A 13,434-nucleotide genomic window follows, 5' to 3' on the forward strand; every position below is an offset into this window, starting at 1 on the left:
CCATTGGCCTGTCGCCCGCAGGCCCCGCCTCCCGCACCCCCCGCCCGGGCGCCCCGCCCCTCCCTGCTCCCGCCCCGCCATTGGCACGCTGGACGAGGCTCCGCCCACTAGGGCCCCTGCCCCAGGCCGAGGGGCGCCTGGCGGGGAAGGTGCTGAGGACCCGCAATCCCGGCAGCGGGCTCTCCGTCCGCTGCACGTGGAGCTGCGCTTCACCCGGGCGCTCGCTCGTTGGTTGGACCTTTGCACTTTCACTGAGCTTCTGCAGGGACTGCCTGGAGGGGCTGGGCTGGCTCCTCAGCAAGCAGCCGTGGCTCACACGCAGACTGCGGCGCCGGGCAAGGGACCCAGTGGCCTGTCTGTAAAGTACGGATGATTTGGAGGCAAAGCCTGGCTTGGTGACCTAGAGCTGTGTGATCTTGGGCAAGTCACTTAACCTCTCTGTGCATCAATATCCTCGTCTGTAAATAGGGAATACAATGACTGTAAAATGCTCAGAGCATCAGAGTGTGACCCAGTCCCAGTAAGTGGCCGGTGTGAGGGGTGGGCATAAACTCAGTTCCCTTTGGGGAAGGTTGGGTCTTTTATCAAGACCTAGAAGAAAGACAGTGCCCTGTCCTGGCATCCTTGAGCCTAGAAATTCAGGCAGCTGCCAGGGAGGGCTGAATATGGACCTGGAAGCCACACAGCCACACTTCCTAATGGGGCGTCTTCATGTGTGTGACTGAGACGGGGACCCCATGAACAGACAGAGGAGGCTGGAAACGCTCTAGGTGCTTGGCCCAGCACACCCCTCTCTGTGTACCCCAGGGGCAATGGGTGCATCCTCTTGGCTCTGGCTCGTCACCACCTGGGGGCATCATTTCTGGACCTCCTGCATTCTGAGAAACAGGTCTCCACACCCGGGACTCTGCTGTCTGCCATGCTTGGGCTCGACCAGCTCTGTGGCTGGGCTGGGTTCCTGCAGGCAAGGACAGCTCTGGGCAGTGGCTTCCCAAGAGGCCCGTCTGTCTGCTCACCTGACTGCCCTGACTTGCCCGTTTTCCTGTGATAAGTCTGGGAAGCCCCAGTGGGCCTCCTGCAGACAGGCAAGCACGGGACAGGTGGGGAAAGAGGCCTTTGCAAGGCTATGGTTTCCACTCTGCGATGAGTCACAGACACCACCCGGCTGGGGACTAACAGCCCTGAGCTCCTTTCCACGTTCCAAGAAGCTTCACAAAATTGTGCGTCTTCCTCTGGTAGGGCCAGAAAACCAGACCCAAACATTATATGAAATGGTAACTTGGGTGTACGGGGTTGAATTATGTCCCCACATAAAATATGTACAAGTCCCAACTCTTGGTGCCTGTGACTGCGATCTTATTTCGAAATAGGGTCATCGCAGGTGTGATCAAGGTACGATGAAGTCATAGGAGATTATGGAGGGCCCTAATCCAATGACGGCGTCCTTACAAGAGAGAAATTTGAACATGCATTGCAGAGATACAGAGACACGAAGAAAACACCATATGAAGGCAGAGGCAGAGATGGGAGTGATGTGTCAAGAAGCCAAGGAACCCCAAGGATTGCCACCAGGGGCTGGGAAAGAGGCCTGGAGCAGACCCTCCCTCACAGCCTCAGAAGGAACCAACACTGCTGACACCTTGATCTCAGACTTCAGCCTCCAGAATTGAGAGACAAGACACTTCTGTTGATTAAGCTGCCCAGTGTGTGGTCCTGTTATAGCAGCCACAGGAAACTCATACATCAGGCTGTTCAGAGCTTCCGGTTGGCAGGCATTCTGTGTCTCTGATTGCACAAAATGGCAAAGGAGCTTGTCACTGATTAATATTTGCAACGTGTTTGGTGGGTGAGACATTTTCCCACAGGGATCCATGGAGAAAGAATGATAAAGGAGGTCCAGGGTGGAGAAAAGGAGGGACCCACAACATGCAGTTCTGGAAAAGCATCGCCAAAGCCTCTACTGGTGGAGCCTGAGCCTGAAACCTGCTTGAGGTCCAGTGTTGGTGAGAAAATCCCCGTGGAACTGAAAAGCCCCTGGAGAATTGTGCTTTCCTGTGGGTAAATAGGATCCAGGGGCCCTGGGGTCTGACGCTTGCAGCGGTGCGATCTCTCCATCTTTACTCCTGTCCTTGATCTGCAAAACAGGGTTCCTGCGGCCAGGCACCCAGGAGGTCGAGGGCTAGAGAATGCCAGGTGGCAGGGGTAGGGCACAAGGAAGGCCTGCCGCCACCCCACGCCACCCTTCTTTTGCCTGGCACTCACTGGCTGGAGCTGCAGTGGTTCTTCCTGCCTGTCCTGGGTCCCCTGCAGCTGGAAACTGACTTTAGCCCCACTCTACAGATGGGGCAGCCGAAGCCCGGGTCCCACTGTTGCTCAGGGGGTACAAGAATCACCACCCAGTCAGGGAACCAGGATTCAGCCTCATGCTGTTGCCCGCAGACTACATGACCTGAAATAGGGCTCCAGTGGCTGGAGAAGTCGGAGAGGACTTGGTCTGCAGTGCTGGCCACTGACCAGCACGCCAAGGGACATGCCTTCAATGACCTTGCAGTGTGACTCGGGGAGGCGGCCGATGGAGAAACGGCTAATCTTCCCCCAGCTAAGGAAGCAGCCCAGGCAGCGATAAGGAGCCACAGCCTCCCATCGCCTCCACCATGGGGACCCGGAGCCGGGGAGCCCAGAAGGCCCAGCAGGGCCAGGCCTGCGTGGGCAGGAAGGCCCAGCTGAGTCACCCTCAGTGCCCACACCCACGCTCTCCTCCGGCCTCAGCCAGGTTCCCACATCACAGAGCGGGTGATGAGGGTGTTTTCGAGGCTCAGAAGTGAAGAAACTTGCCCCCAATGGACACATTCAAGCAGCAGGCAGATGGGCCTTGGTCTCCTTTATTTGAAATGGGACTAAAAATAGTCCCACCTCCTGGGGAGGTCATGCAGTCCAGGCCATGTGCGGAAAGCCAGGCCGTATGCCCAGCTCCCGGGATGCTCCATCTTTGGACACTGTTCTTTTCTTGCTCTCACCCAGGTCTTCTCAGCTCCAAAGCCCAGGTCTTTTCCTTTCTTTTCTTTTTAAATTAACTGTCTCCTACTCCAAGTCACAGGGCCTCTGAGCCCCAGCCTTTTCATGGCTAAAATGGGTAGAGTCCTGCTTAGCTCATAGCAACGCGAGCGTTATGTAAACTGACATGACACCGCAGCACTTTTCACAACAGCCAAAAGGTGAGAACACCCCAAATGTCCATCAGCTGGTGAACGGATCAACAGAATGCAGCACCGTCGCTCGGTGGAATATTATTCAGCCATAGAGAGCAATGAAGCACCGACACCTGGTACAACATGGATGGACCTTGAAAACACAACACTCAGTGAAAGGAGCCAGACACCAAACCCCACAAGCTGTATGATCCATTGAAATATCCAGAGTAGGCAGACCCATAGAGACAGGAAATGGATTAGTTGTTGCCAGGGGCTGGGAGAGGGGAAAGGGGAGGGGCTGCTTAATGGGGGAGGGGTTTCCTTTCGGGGGGATGAACAGTTTTGGAAGCACGGAGTGAAGGTTGTACCACATTGTGAACAAGGTTAATGCCACCGAATTGTCCACGTTGAAATGGTTATGCGCATTGTGTCACAGGTACAAACGATTACACGTGCAAGGGCCTCACTCAGTATCTCCCTGACCACCTTCCTTCTTCTTTCTTCCTTCCCTTCCCTCCCTCCCCTCCCCTCCCCTCCCTCCCTCCCCTCTCCTCCCTCTCCTCCCTTCCCTCCTCCCCCACTCCCCTCCCTCTCCTCCCCTCCCTCCCCTCCCTCCCCTCCCCTCCCTCTCTCCCCTCTCCTCCCTCTCCTCCCCTCCCTCCCTCCCTCCCCTCCCCTCCTCCCTTCCCTCCTCCCCTCCCTCCCTCCCCTCTCCTCCCTCCCCTCCCTCCCCTCCCCTCCTCCCTCCCCTCCCTCCCCTCCCCTCCCTCCCTCCCCTCTCCTCCCTCTCCTCCCTCCCCTCCCTCCCTCCCCTCCCCTCCTCCCTTCCCTCCTCCCCTCCCTCCCTCCCTCCCCTCCTCCCTCCCCTCCCCTCCTCCCCTCCCTCCCCCCCTCCCCTCCTCCCTTCCCTCCCTCCCCTCCCTCCCCTCCCCTCCCCTCCCTCCCTCCCTTCCTCCCCTCCCTCCCCTCCCCTCCCTCCCTCCCTCCCCTCCCTCCCTCCCTTCCTCCCCTCCCTCCCCTCCCCTCCCTCCCTCCCCTCCCCTCCCTCCCTCCCTCCCCTCCCCTCCCTCCCTCCCTCCCCTCCCTCCCTCCCTTCCTCCCCTCCCTCCCCTCCCCTCCCTCCCTCCCCTCCTCCCTTCCCTCCCTCCCTCCCCTCTCCTCCCTCCCCTCCCTCCCCTCCCCTCCTCCCCTCCCTCCCCTCCTCCCCTCCTCCCTTCCCTCCCTCCCCTCCCTCTCCTCCCCTCCTCCCTTCCCTCCCTCCCCTCCCTCTCCTCCCCTCCTCCCTTCCCTCCCTCCCCTCCCTCTCCTCCCCTCCTCCCTTCCCTCCCTCCCTCCCCTCCCCTCCCTCCCTCCCTTCCCTCCCTCCTTTCCCTCCCTCCCCTGCCTCCTGTGAAGTAGAGTCTGTGAGCAAAGGACAGGGATGAAAAAGTCTGCAAGGAGTGAGCACTGAGGACTGAGCTGCTTGGAAGCATCTGGTAGAAGCATCTGGAACAAAGGAGGAGGCAAGCCAGGCCAGGACCTCCCCAGGGTCTGTTCTCCAGGCCAGGAAGGTGGCTGGGTTGAGGCTCTTGAATGGTTTGTCCCAAGACCTGTAGGCGCTGGGAGAAAGGCCAGGCAGGGGATGGGTGCCAGACCGTGGGTCGGAAGCCAGAACAATGGAATCCCCTGCATTTGGACCCTGGCCAGCGAGATTCACATTTTCCATGGAGACAGAGCTCGTGAGAACCGGCAGGGAAAAGGGAGAGCCGGATGCCGGCTTTCCCCAACTCCCGCTGAGATGCACAGCCAGCCTAGCGCCCGGTCCCCACAGACACCTGGCCACAGGAAAGCCACAGGAGCGCTGCTTTCAAGCTGGCCGTGGTGGAATTGCCCCATGGCTCTGGAGGCTGGGAGAGATGCCAGCCAGTGTGGTCCCTGAGCAGGCCATGGGAGCCAGCCTAACAGACCCAGCCAGAATGGCGTGCACACCTCTGGCTTGCCTAGCATCACCTATCCAGCTGCCTCGCTTATCCAGAGAGCGCCCCCCAACCCTGGGAACCAGGAAATCAGTAGGGATGGCCTCTGACCTGCCAAGGATGCTGTGCCGAGTACCAGTACGCACCCGTGGTCTCTCTCAGAGCCTCCTTACCCTTACTTCACACTCAGTACTGACAAGGCTGGTCCCTGCATCCCAAGCCCAAGGCAGATCCAAAGCAGCGCCCCAGAGGAGGTAGCCCCAAAGTTACATGAAGGGAGACTGGCACCGGATGAAAAGGAGTCGCAGAGACACCCTCCCCGGGTGGGTCCCTCCTCCCTGCCCACCCGCCCTGCCCAACCTGGCATCTGTGATGAGTATTGTGCCAAGCTGTGGGACCTGGGCTCATCTCAGGTTTTGCCACCAACCATGAGCCCTGTGGGGACCTATGTCGCCCTCAGGGTCCTCAGTGCTCACCAAGCCCGGCTTCCCCATCTTACAGCAGGGGAAGCTCAGGCTCCAAACCACAGCCTTGACTCATGAAGAGAGCAGGAGCTGTGTTCAGGAGGCCGTCTTACTCCAGGGGAGAGGGTGACTGTGCGTGCACACCGACATTTGCACAAACACCTTTCGTGCCCAGAGTCTCACTTAATTCTCGCGCAAGGCGGGCGACCACAGTCCCTGTTTTAAGAGAAGGAAACAAAGGCTCAGAGAATTGGGTGCAGAGACAAGATGGAAACCCCTGTCTTTTCTTATTTCTGGTTTAACTCTCTCCCCAGTGCAACCCGCTAAGTGATGTATTTTTAAAAGGCTGATGTGTTGGTTATCTACTGCTGCATAATGAACCGCCTCAAACCTTGGTGGTTTCAAGCAACCACCACTGTTGTCTGTTGGCAGCTCCGGGGGTCAGCAGCTTGGGCCCAGCTGGGTGGTTCTTACTCTGTCACCCAGAGTCACACGTGCACCTGCAGCCATGTGGCAGCTCCACCGGGGCTGGGTGGTCTCAGCCGGCCTCATTCATGGCCGGTGGTTGGTGCTGACTCAATGGACCACGTGGCTCCAGCCAGCTACCTCGGGCTTCTTTAGCCGGCATCTCAGGGAGGCCAAGCCAGAGGCTTGTGTCCCCTTTAATAATGCTCCGTCGGCCAAAGCCAGTCACAGCCGAGCCCAGGGATAAGGGGCAGTCAGGACAGAGCGGGGTGTGGCCAGGGCCGTGGCTGCAACCACCTTGATTCAGTGGACTCCCCAAAGCGGGAAAGGTTTCTTCAAGCTGTGGTGCTCTGGGGGCTGTTCTTTGGTCAGCCAGTAAGTTCCCTTCCACCCTGGTGGGCTCGGGGAAGGGCTGGGTGTGGGCAGCTGGGAGAGGAGGGTCCTGGAGGCTGAGGTGCGTATGGGCTCCTCCTGGCAGCCTCACAAACCTCCACTCCATCTCCGGGAGCTGTGGGTCTCTGGCCCTCCGTGGGCTGGGGTCTGTGTCGGTGACCAAGGCTAGCTGGGAAGGGTAGACCAAGCATTGCACTACTCCTGTGCTTGGCGAGAGGGGACGCCTTTCCAGGACTTTGGAAGCGGCCCAGTAGGGCCAGGAGGAATTGGAGTCCCCCCATCCCACCCCCTGCCTGGGGCCGTGGGAGGGACAGACGCACACTTCCCTCTCCGGAGCACACCCCCCACCCCCGCCAGCTGCTCCCAGGTTTGGGCTGCCTGGTGACATTGTTTCCCCTCCAAGAGTGGAGACCCTTCTACCGGGCAGCTTTCCAAGCCTTGGTCTCTGCGTCTGCAAAAGGAGGACAGTCCTACCTCCCTGCCCGGTGGTCCCAGGGTCACGCTGGAAAGGGGGTGCTCACAGCTGTAGCCCAGCTTCCTTCCTTCACTGTCACCTGTCCCCCAGTGACCAGCTCAAGTCACTCACTCCACAGCCGGGAAGTCTTTGCCTTGCCTGCTAGAGGCCGGCCACTGGCTCCCATGTGGGGGACACTGGGTCCCCAGATTCAAAGCCGGGCCTGGACAGACCTCGTTCTTGCACGCGGGGAGGCCTGTTGCACACTCAGGGGGGCGTCCGGGGAGTCAGGGTGAGCCAGGGTTGTCTCTCCTGGGGAGCCCGGAGGCCTCCCGCTCCCCAGAGAGATGTGATCCCTGCCTGGGCTCCGAAAAGGAAGCCCCTCGTCCAGGCCACCAGGAGCTCGGACGGGAAGGGCTGTGCCCTTGGTCCTGAGCTTCTCCCCCGCGCCTGCGTCTCTGTGAAGGACTCTGACCGTGCCGTACTCCTGCTGGCCTCTCCCTGGCTCCCAGGGCCTCAGGACCAAGTCCAAAGGCACCCACATCTGCCCCTGCTGCCCCACTCTGCCCCATCTCTCCCGGAGGTACAGGGTGGGCGGCGGTCAGGTGAGAAGCAAGGCAGAGGCTTCCGGAAGCAAAGCCATGGTGACGACCCATCACAGCTGGGCCCTAACCGATGCTCCACGCGTGTTTCCGGAACAGACACCATCGTGGTCTTAGCAACGCTGGCCGGCATAGGCCCGCCCAGGCCACCCGGAGACACGGCCATAGTCACTCCCTTTTTACAGATGGCTAACAGGCTCACCCCAGGTCACCAGCCAGGATGGTTTGGACCCTCAGCCCGGATTCTTCTGCCTGTGGGCCCAGGGACCGTTTCCTCCGCAGACGTCCCAGCTGGGTCTGCAGAGTGGGCATGGGGCTTGTGGGGAGCAGGTGGTCCCAGGCTCGCCCCCTCGTCTGCCCAAGCCTGAGGCCCAGCTCTGGGGGCGCACTCTGCTGTGCAGACGCCTCCACCTTCCTCCCCTCTGAGAATCCCAGAGGAGGGATGGCTGGAAACGTGCTCCCCATCCGAGGCTGCGCCCCGCCTGCCGGGGCTGCTCCCCCTCCGGGGGCCTGGGCTGCCCTGAGCGCTCTCCTCTCTGGGTGGGTGGCGGGGAGGGGGCTGGCTTCACTGGGCTCCGCTAGGCCCTGGGTGGGGGGGTTCCTCACCAGCCCTTGGGCCATTGTGCTGCCCTCCCGGCTGCCAGCCAGCCTTCCACCTTCTGAAATGCAAATCCGACTCCGTCATTCTCCTGCCAGCAGCCCTTCCCTGTTCCCACGGCTCCTGGGGTGAAGGCCAAACTCCTCGGCAGAATGTGCAATGCCCCCCCAGCCCCCCGCTCCCGCCCACCCCGGCCTCCGCTTCCCTCCTGAACTCCGTGGCCCCCCGGGCCCCAGCTGCCCCGGTGCCGTTTCCGGCTCTGGTGGGGGAGGTGACGGCTGCTGTTTCCCTCGAAGGAAGAGCTGCCTCCCCACGGGCTCAGCCTCAGCCCCTCATTCCTTTTTCTGGGCGTGTGGGGGGAACAGCCTGTTCCTGACCCTGTGGCCACCGCCCCCCCCACACCATGCCCCTGGGCCTCTCCCGCGTGGGCCCTCGCCACCCTGGTGACGGGTGCTCGGCTAGACTTCTGCCCACTTGGGGCCCAGCACCTGGGCAGGTGGGTACTGGGCAGGGAAGGAATTTCCTCCAGTCCCACAGAGCTCAGCCTAGCTGAGAAACAGACTCGCAAGCAGATGAAATACCCCTTGATGCTGTGCACAAAGTGCCTTCCTCCCTCAGTGCCGGGCACGAGGCAAACGTGCAGGAAATCTTAAAGCACACGAAATGAGCTCGCGTTGTGAGAACACAGAGGAAGGAGGGGCTGACTGCAAAGAGCCTCTCAGCAGCGGGGGCCGTGGGGGCTGGCTCGGTGGAAAGGACATTCCTGGCTGGGAAGCAGCTCATGCAAGGGGCCAGCTGGAGGTGGGGAAGGGCCTCGTGTTTCTTGAAAGGCCGGGGGATGGGGGCCGAGCTGGGGCATGGAGGGAATCCAGGGTGCCCCGTGGAATCTAAATGAATCAGTTGAGCAAGGGGAGAAGGTGTGTGTTTATGGAGGTGGGGAGGAGGACCCAAGGGCCTGACGCTGGAGGGAGACGAGGAACAGGAAGGAGAGTGCTGGCCATCCCACGGGATCGATCCTTCTCTTCTTCCCTAGTAACAGGCCCTCTCACTTTTATTGAGCATATTGCCATCTAGAATAAAAGACAACATTTCCAGGCTCCCTTGTAGCTGGATGTGCAACCATGTTCTGACCCATAGGATATGAGTGACGTCCTCAAGTGAGGGGATGCCCCTTCCTTCCTTCCTTCCTTCCTGCTTGCTGGAACACATATGTTGTGGCTGGAGCTTAAGCAGCCACTTTGGACCATGAAGCCTTGTGTTCAGGAGAGGGGAGCGACAAGAAGAGCACAGGTCGTGGAAAATCATGCAGCTACCATATCTCACCTGTACTGCTTTCCTTGGGGCTTTGGAAACTTCTAACTTGTTTGCGTTACGGTTATTTGGGGTGTTATACTCCAGCCCGACCTAAGTCTAACAAATGGCAGGATGGCTCGGATTCTGAAGAATCCACTGAGACAGAATGCACAGAGCTTGGCTGCTAGTTTGATGGGGGGACAGGGGAGTGAGAAGGGAGAGTCAAGGCTCCCTCTGAGATCCTATCTTGGGAGGCCGGTAGAATCCTTCACTCAACATGCATTAAGCACTTCTTTGTGTGCTGGGTACTGTGTTTGCTGTGCGAGTATACAGGTGAATCCCATGATCACCGTCTTCACGAATCTCTCGGTCCAGTGGGGGACAGAGGATACAACGGAAGAGCACCGATGGAGGGAGGTAAGCACCTCAGCCAAGAGCTGCTGGGCCCCTCATTTATCCATTCTGCACGGTTATTGAGCACCTGCTGTGTACCACACACTGTGTTAGGCCTTGGGAACAGCAGTAAGCATCACAGACTCAGTGTGGAGTTTATCTTAGAGAGTCTGATAGGGGAGTCAGACAACAATCAAATAATCTTGGCTTTACACAGAGAAGCAGAACTCTGCTTAGTGAATCCCTGCCGCGAGCGATTATGCCAGGGGCCGCAGGAGGCCCTGAGGGGATTCGTGATGCACCAGCCACATCCGGGTTGGGCATCTCCAGGGAGCAAGGTCTGCTGGCTCTCGTAGGGCAAGGCACCGTCCCCAGCACATCCTCCGCGTTCCTGCCCCCTAACCCCGGGCAGCAGTGGACAGCAGACGGGGCCTGGCCAGAGTGAGTCTGAGCCGACTGGTTATGGGGGCGCGGCTATTCAGGGGAGGCTGAGGTGGTGGTTTGGGCTGTTGTGGGCAGGGATGGACATGGAGAGGAGTGGACAGACGTGAGCCGTACTTAGGAGGTTAAGTCAATGGGATTTTTTGTTGAAGGATTGGAGATGGTGGCGAGGGGTCACGGATGACACTCCCCACCCAGGTGTCCGGCCTGTGCACATGCTGATGGGGTGGATGAGGAGGCCTGTGGGTGAGCCTGCTTGGGAGGGGAGAATTGTGTCATTTAAAACGCTTTTTGTAATTGGGGTAAAATACATATAACAAAAAATTCTCATTTTAACCGTTTCAAAGTGTACAGGTCAGGGGCATCAGTACATTCACACTGTTGTGCTACCATCACCGCCTTCATCTGCAGAACTCTGTCATCTTCCCAAACTGAGGCTCTGCCCCCGTTACACACTAACTCCCCTCCCCCTCCCCAGCCCCGGGCACCCACCCTCTACTTTCTGTCTCTATGGACCCGGCTCCTCCAGGGACCTCCTAGGAGTGGAGTCACACAGTATCTGTCCTTCTGTGTCTGGCTTATTTCACTGAGCATCCTGCCCTCAAGGTCCGTCCACGTTGCAGCAGGCGTCAGGATCTCCTTCCTTTTTGAGGCCGAGTGATATTCCACTGAATGGGTGAACCACACTGTATTTGTCTATTCATCCATCAATGGACATGGGTTGCTTCCACCTTTTGGCTGCTGTGAATAACGCTATGATCTGTTTGAGTCTGTGCTTTCAATTCTCTGGGGGTGTAGGCCCAGATGTGGAATTGCTGGATCATATGGTAAGTCTATATTTAATTTTTCGAGGAATCGCCGTACCGTTTTCCACTGTGGCTACGCCATCTTAAATTCAGACCGTCAGGACACGGGATTCCAGTTTCTCCATATCCTCACCAACAAACACCACTGATTTTTTTGTTTGTTTATTTTTATAGTAGCCATCCTAATGGGTGTGAGGCCGGTGAGCGTAGTCCTGGACAAGGTGAGGTGAGATGTCGAGACATCCAGAAGGAGATGGTAAGGAGGCGGCTGGAGAGCCAGGCATGGAGCACAGAAGACAGTCTGGCGAGCGAGCTACATGCGGATTCTGCAGCCATCCGCAGGGTGGGAATGACCGAGGCCAGGGGTGTGACGCTGCTGTGAACTCAAGGAACCAAAGGATGTCTCATTTTACATGATTTTTAAATACGTACGACCAAATTAATGACTCACGAACAAGTTGGCATTTGATAGTTTCATCCACACCTATGAAAAGTGTGGGAACTTTCAAGTTGGTCTTTTTTTGTGGTCTCCTTTTTGGAAAGATGGAAGAGCCTCATATAGCTTATGGTGGCTTGAGTTGAGAGGGGGTGTGTGTGTGCACATGCGTGCGTGCACATGCCTGTGCGTGTATGCATGTTTGTAGGTTTGCATCGTGTGCGTGTTGTGACTGCGCACGGGGGGCATGGCGTGTTCAGGAGTTGGGTTTCGTCCTGGGGTCTGTGGGGCACCCGGTGGGGTCACCCAGCCTCGCTGCAGGTGTCGGGGGCTCTGAACAGGAGCCGCTGGGGCCTGGTGACCGTGGAGGGCGAGGAGGATGGAGGCACAGGGGGATGATGCCTGGTTCCAACTCCGACAACTGAGAGGCTGTGATCCCCTGGGGTGGGACCACTGGCCGGGGGCAGGTCAGGGGGCAAAGGTAACTCAGAGCTGGGCTAGGCCTAGTTTGAGGCACCTGAGGCACATGTGTGCAGACGTCCACGTTGACATTTCGGGTCTGGGTGGGGTCTGCTTGGGGTCAGAGCCTTGGGGACGCCCACGTCTAAGAGACAGCAGGGGAAGGGCTGGTACAGGCCGGGAGAAACACCTTGTCAACGGGGAGGGGGTGGGGAAGGGGCCACTGCGTCCCCAGCTGCAGAGAGAGTGGTCGTCACAGAGCTGAGCGGGGTTGTGCGGGGGGCCCTATGAGACCGGCTGACAGTGGATGAGGCTGCTATTAGCAGGGACAGTGGCTTTCCGCCGCTTCCATGAGCTGCGCCCACGGCCCACCTACCCCCAGGCTTCCCGGCTTTCACTCCCTCAAAGCCGGGCCGGAGGGGAGGGCTGGGGGGCTGCCTGAATGGCCGCCCCGGGAGCTCTGGCACACATGGGGCCCTCTGCTTTGAATCCCAGGCTGTTCTGGGCTTAATTAACGAATAGCTCAGGCCCCCCCCCGCCCTGTTCAGGAAGGACACGGCACCATGGAAACGGCCCCCAGCTCCCCCAGGCAGGCCCTGTCTAGCGGGGCCGCCTCCTGGGTTGTCGCTGCCCGGCGGGGCTCCCAGGATAACGGAAGGCGCTGGCCAAAGGCCGTTGGCTGGCGTCCAAGCAAAGAAACACGGACCCGTTCCTCATCCCCACGTTCATGCTCTGAACCCAACAACAGCTAAGAGAAACCAGGGATTTGCATTCTGACATTTTCTCCCCTTAGCCTGCGATTTTGAGGAACCTCATGTTTAGAATCATCTGGGCGGAGGCCTGGGGGTCACTCTCGGCTACCAGCCTTTTAGGAGGCTCACGTGCAGACCAAGCTGGGCTCCACCTTTGAAGTGAAGAGCTGCCAAGAGCAAGGAAGGCCAGTGGCAGGAGTGGGGAGAGGGATCCCATGTGTTTGTGCACAAGTACGTGTCCCACGTTTACACCTTCCTGCCGGCTCTCCTCCTGCTGGGTGAAGGCCCGAGGGGGGACTGTGCTCCATTCTCCTCTCACCAGCTCCCGCTGAGACCCCCACCCCACCCCCCTTGAGGCTGCCTCTCTGCTGCCAGACCCCAGCCTCACGGGAGAGCAGGTGGCAGCAGGCTTGTGGCCAGGCTAAGGGTTTGATGGACCCTGCTGTCCTCTGTCACAACCTCTTCAAGGGCCAACCAGCACCTCTGAAAGCGCCAAGTCTTCCAAGTGACCCATTTGCCCGTAAGACACACAGTGATCCGCTCGGGCCAGTGCTGGAGCCAACAGACCAGTCCCTGTAAGGGCTTCAGACAAATTCGAGGGCCCAGCAAGCAGCCGCATGCAAACAAAGCCACAGGTGCACCTCGTGCTGCGATTTTCCAACAAAATATTGGAAAACAATTATTCTTCCAGAAGTCAACTTTTTTGGGGTTCATTCACATCTGTTTGATTCC

The sequence above is a fragment of the Hyperoodon ampullatus genome (assembly GCF_949752795.1).
Source record: "Hyperoodon ampullatus genome assembly, chromosome: 14".
Taxonomy (NCBI): domain Eukaryota; kingdom Metazoa; phylum Chordata; class Mammalia; order Artiodactyla; family Ziphiidae; genus Hyperoodon; species Hyperoodon ampullatus.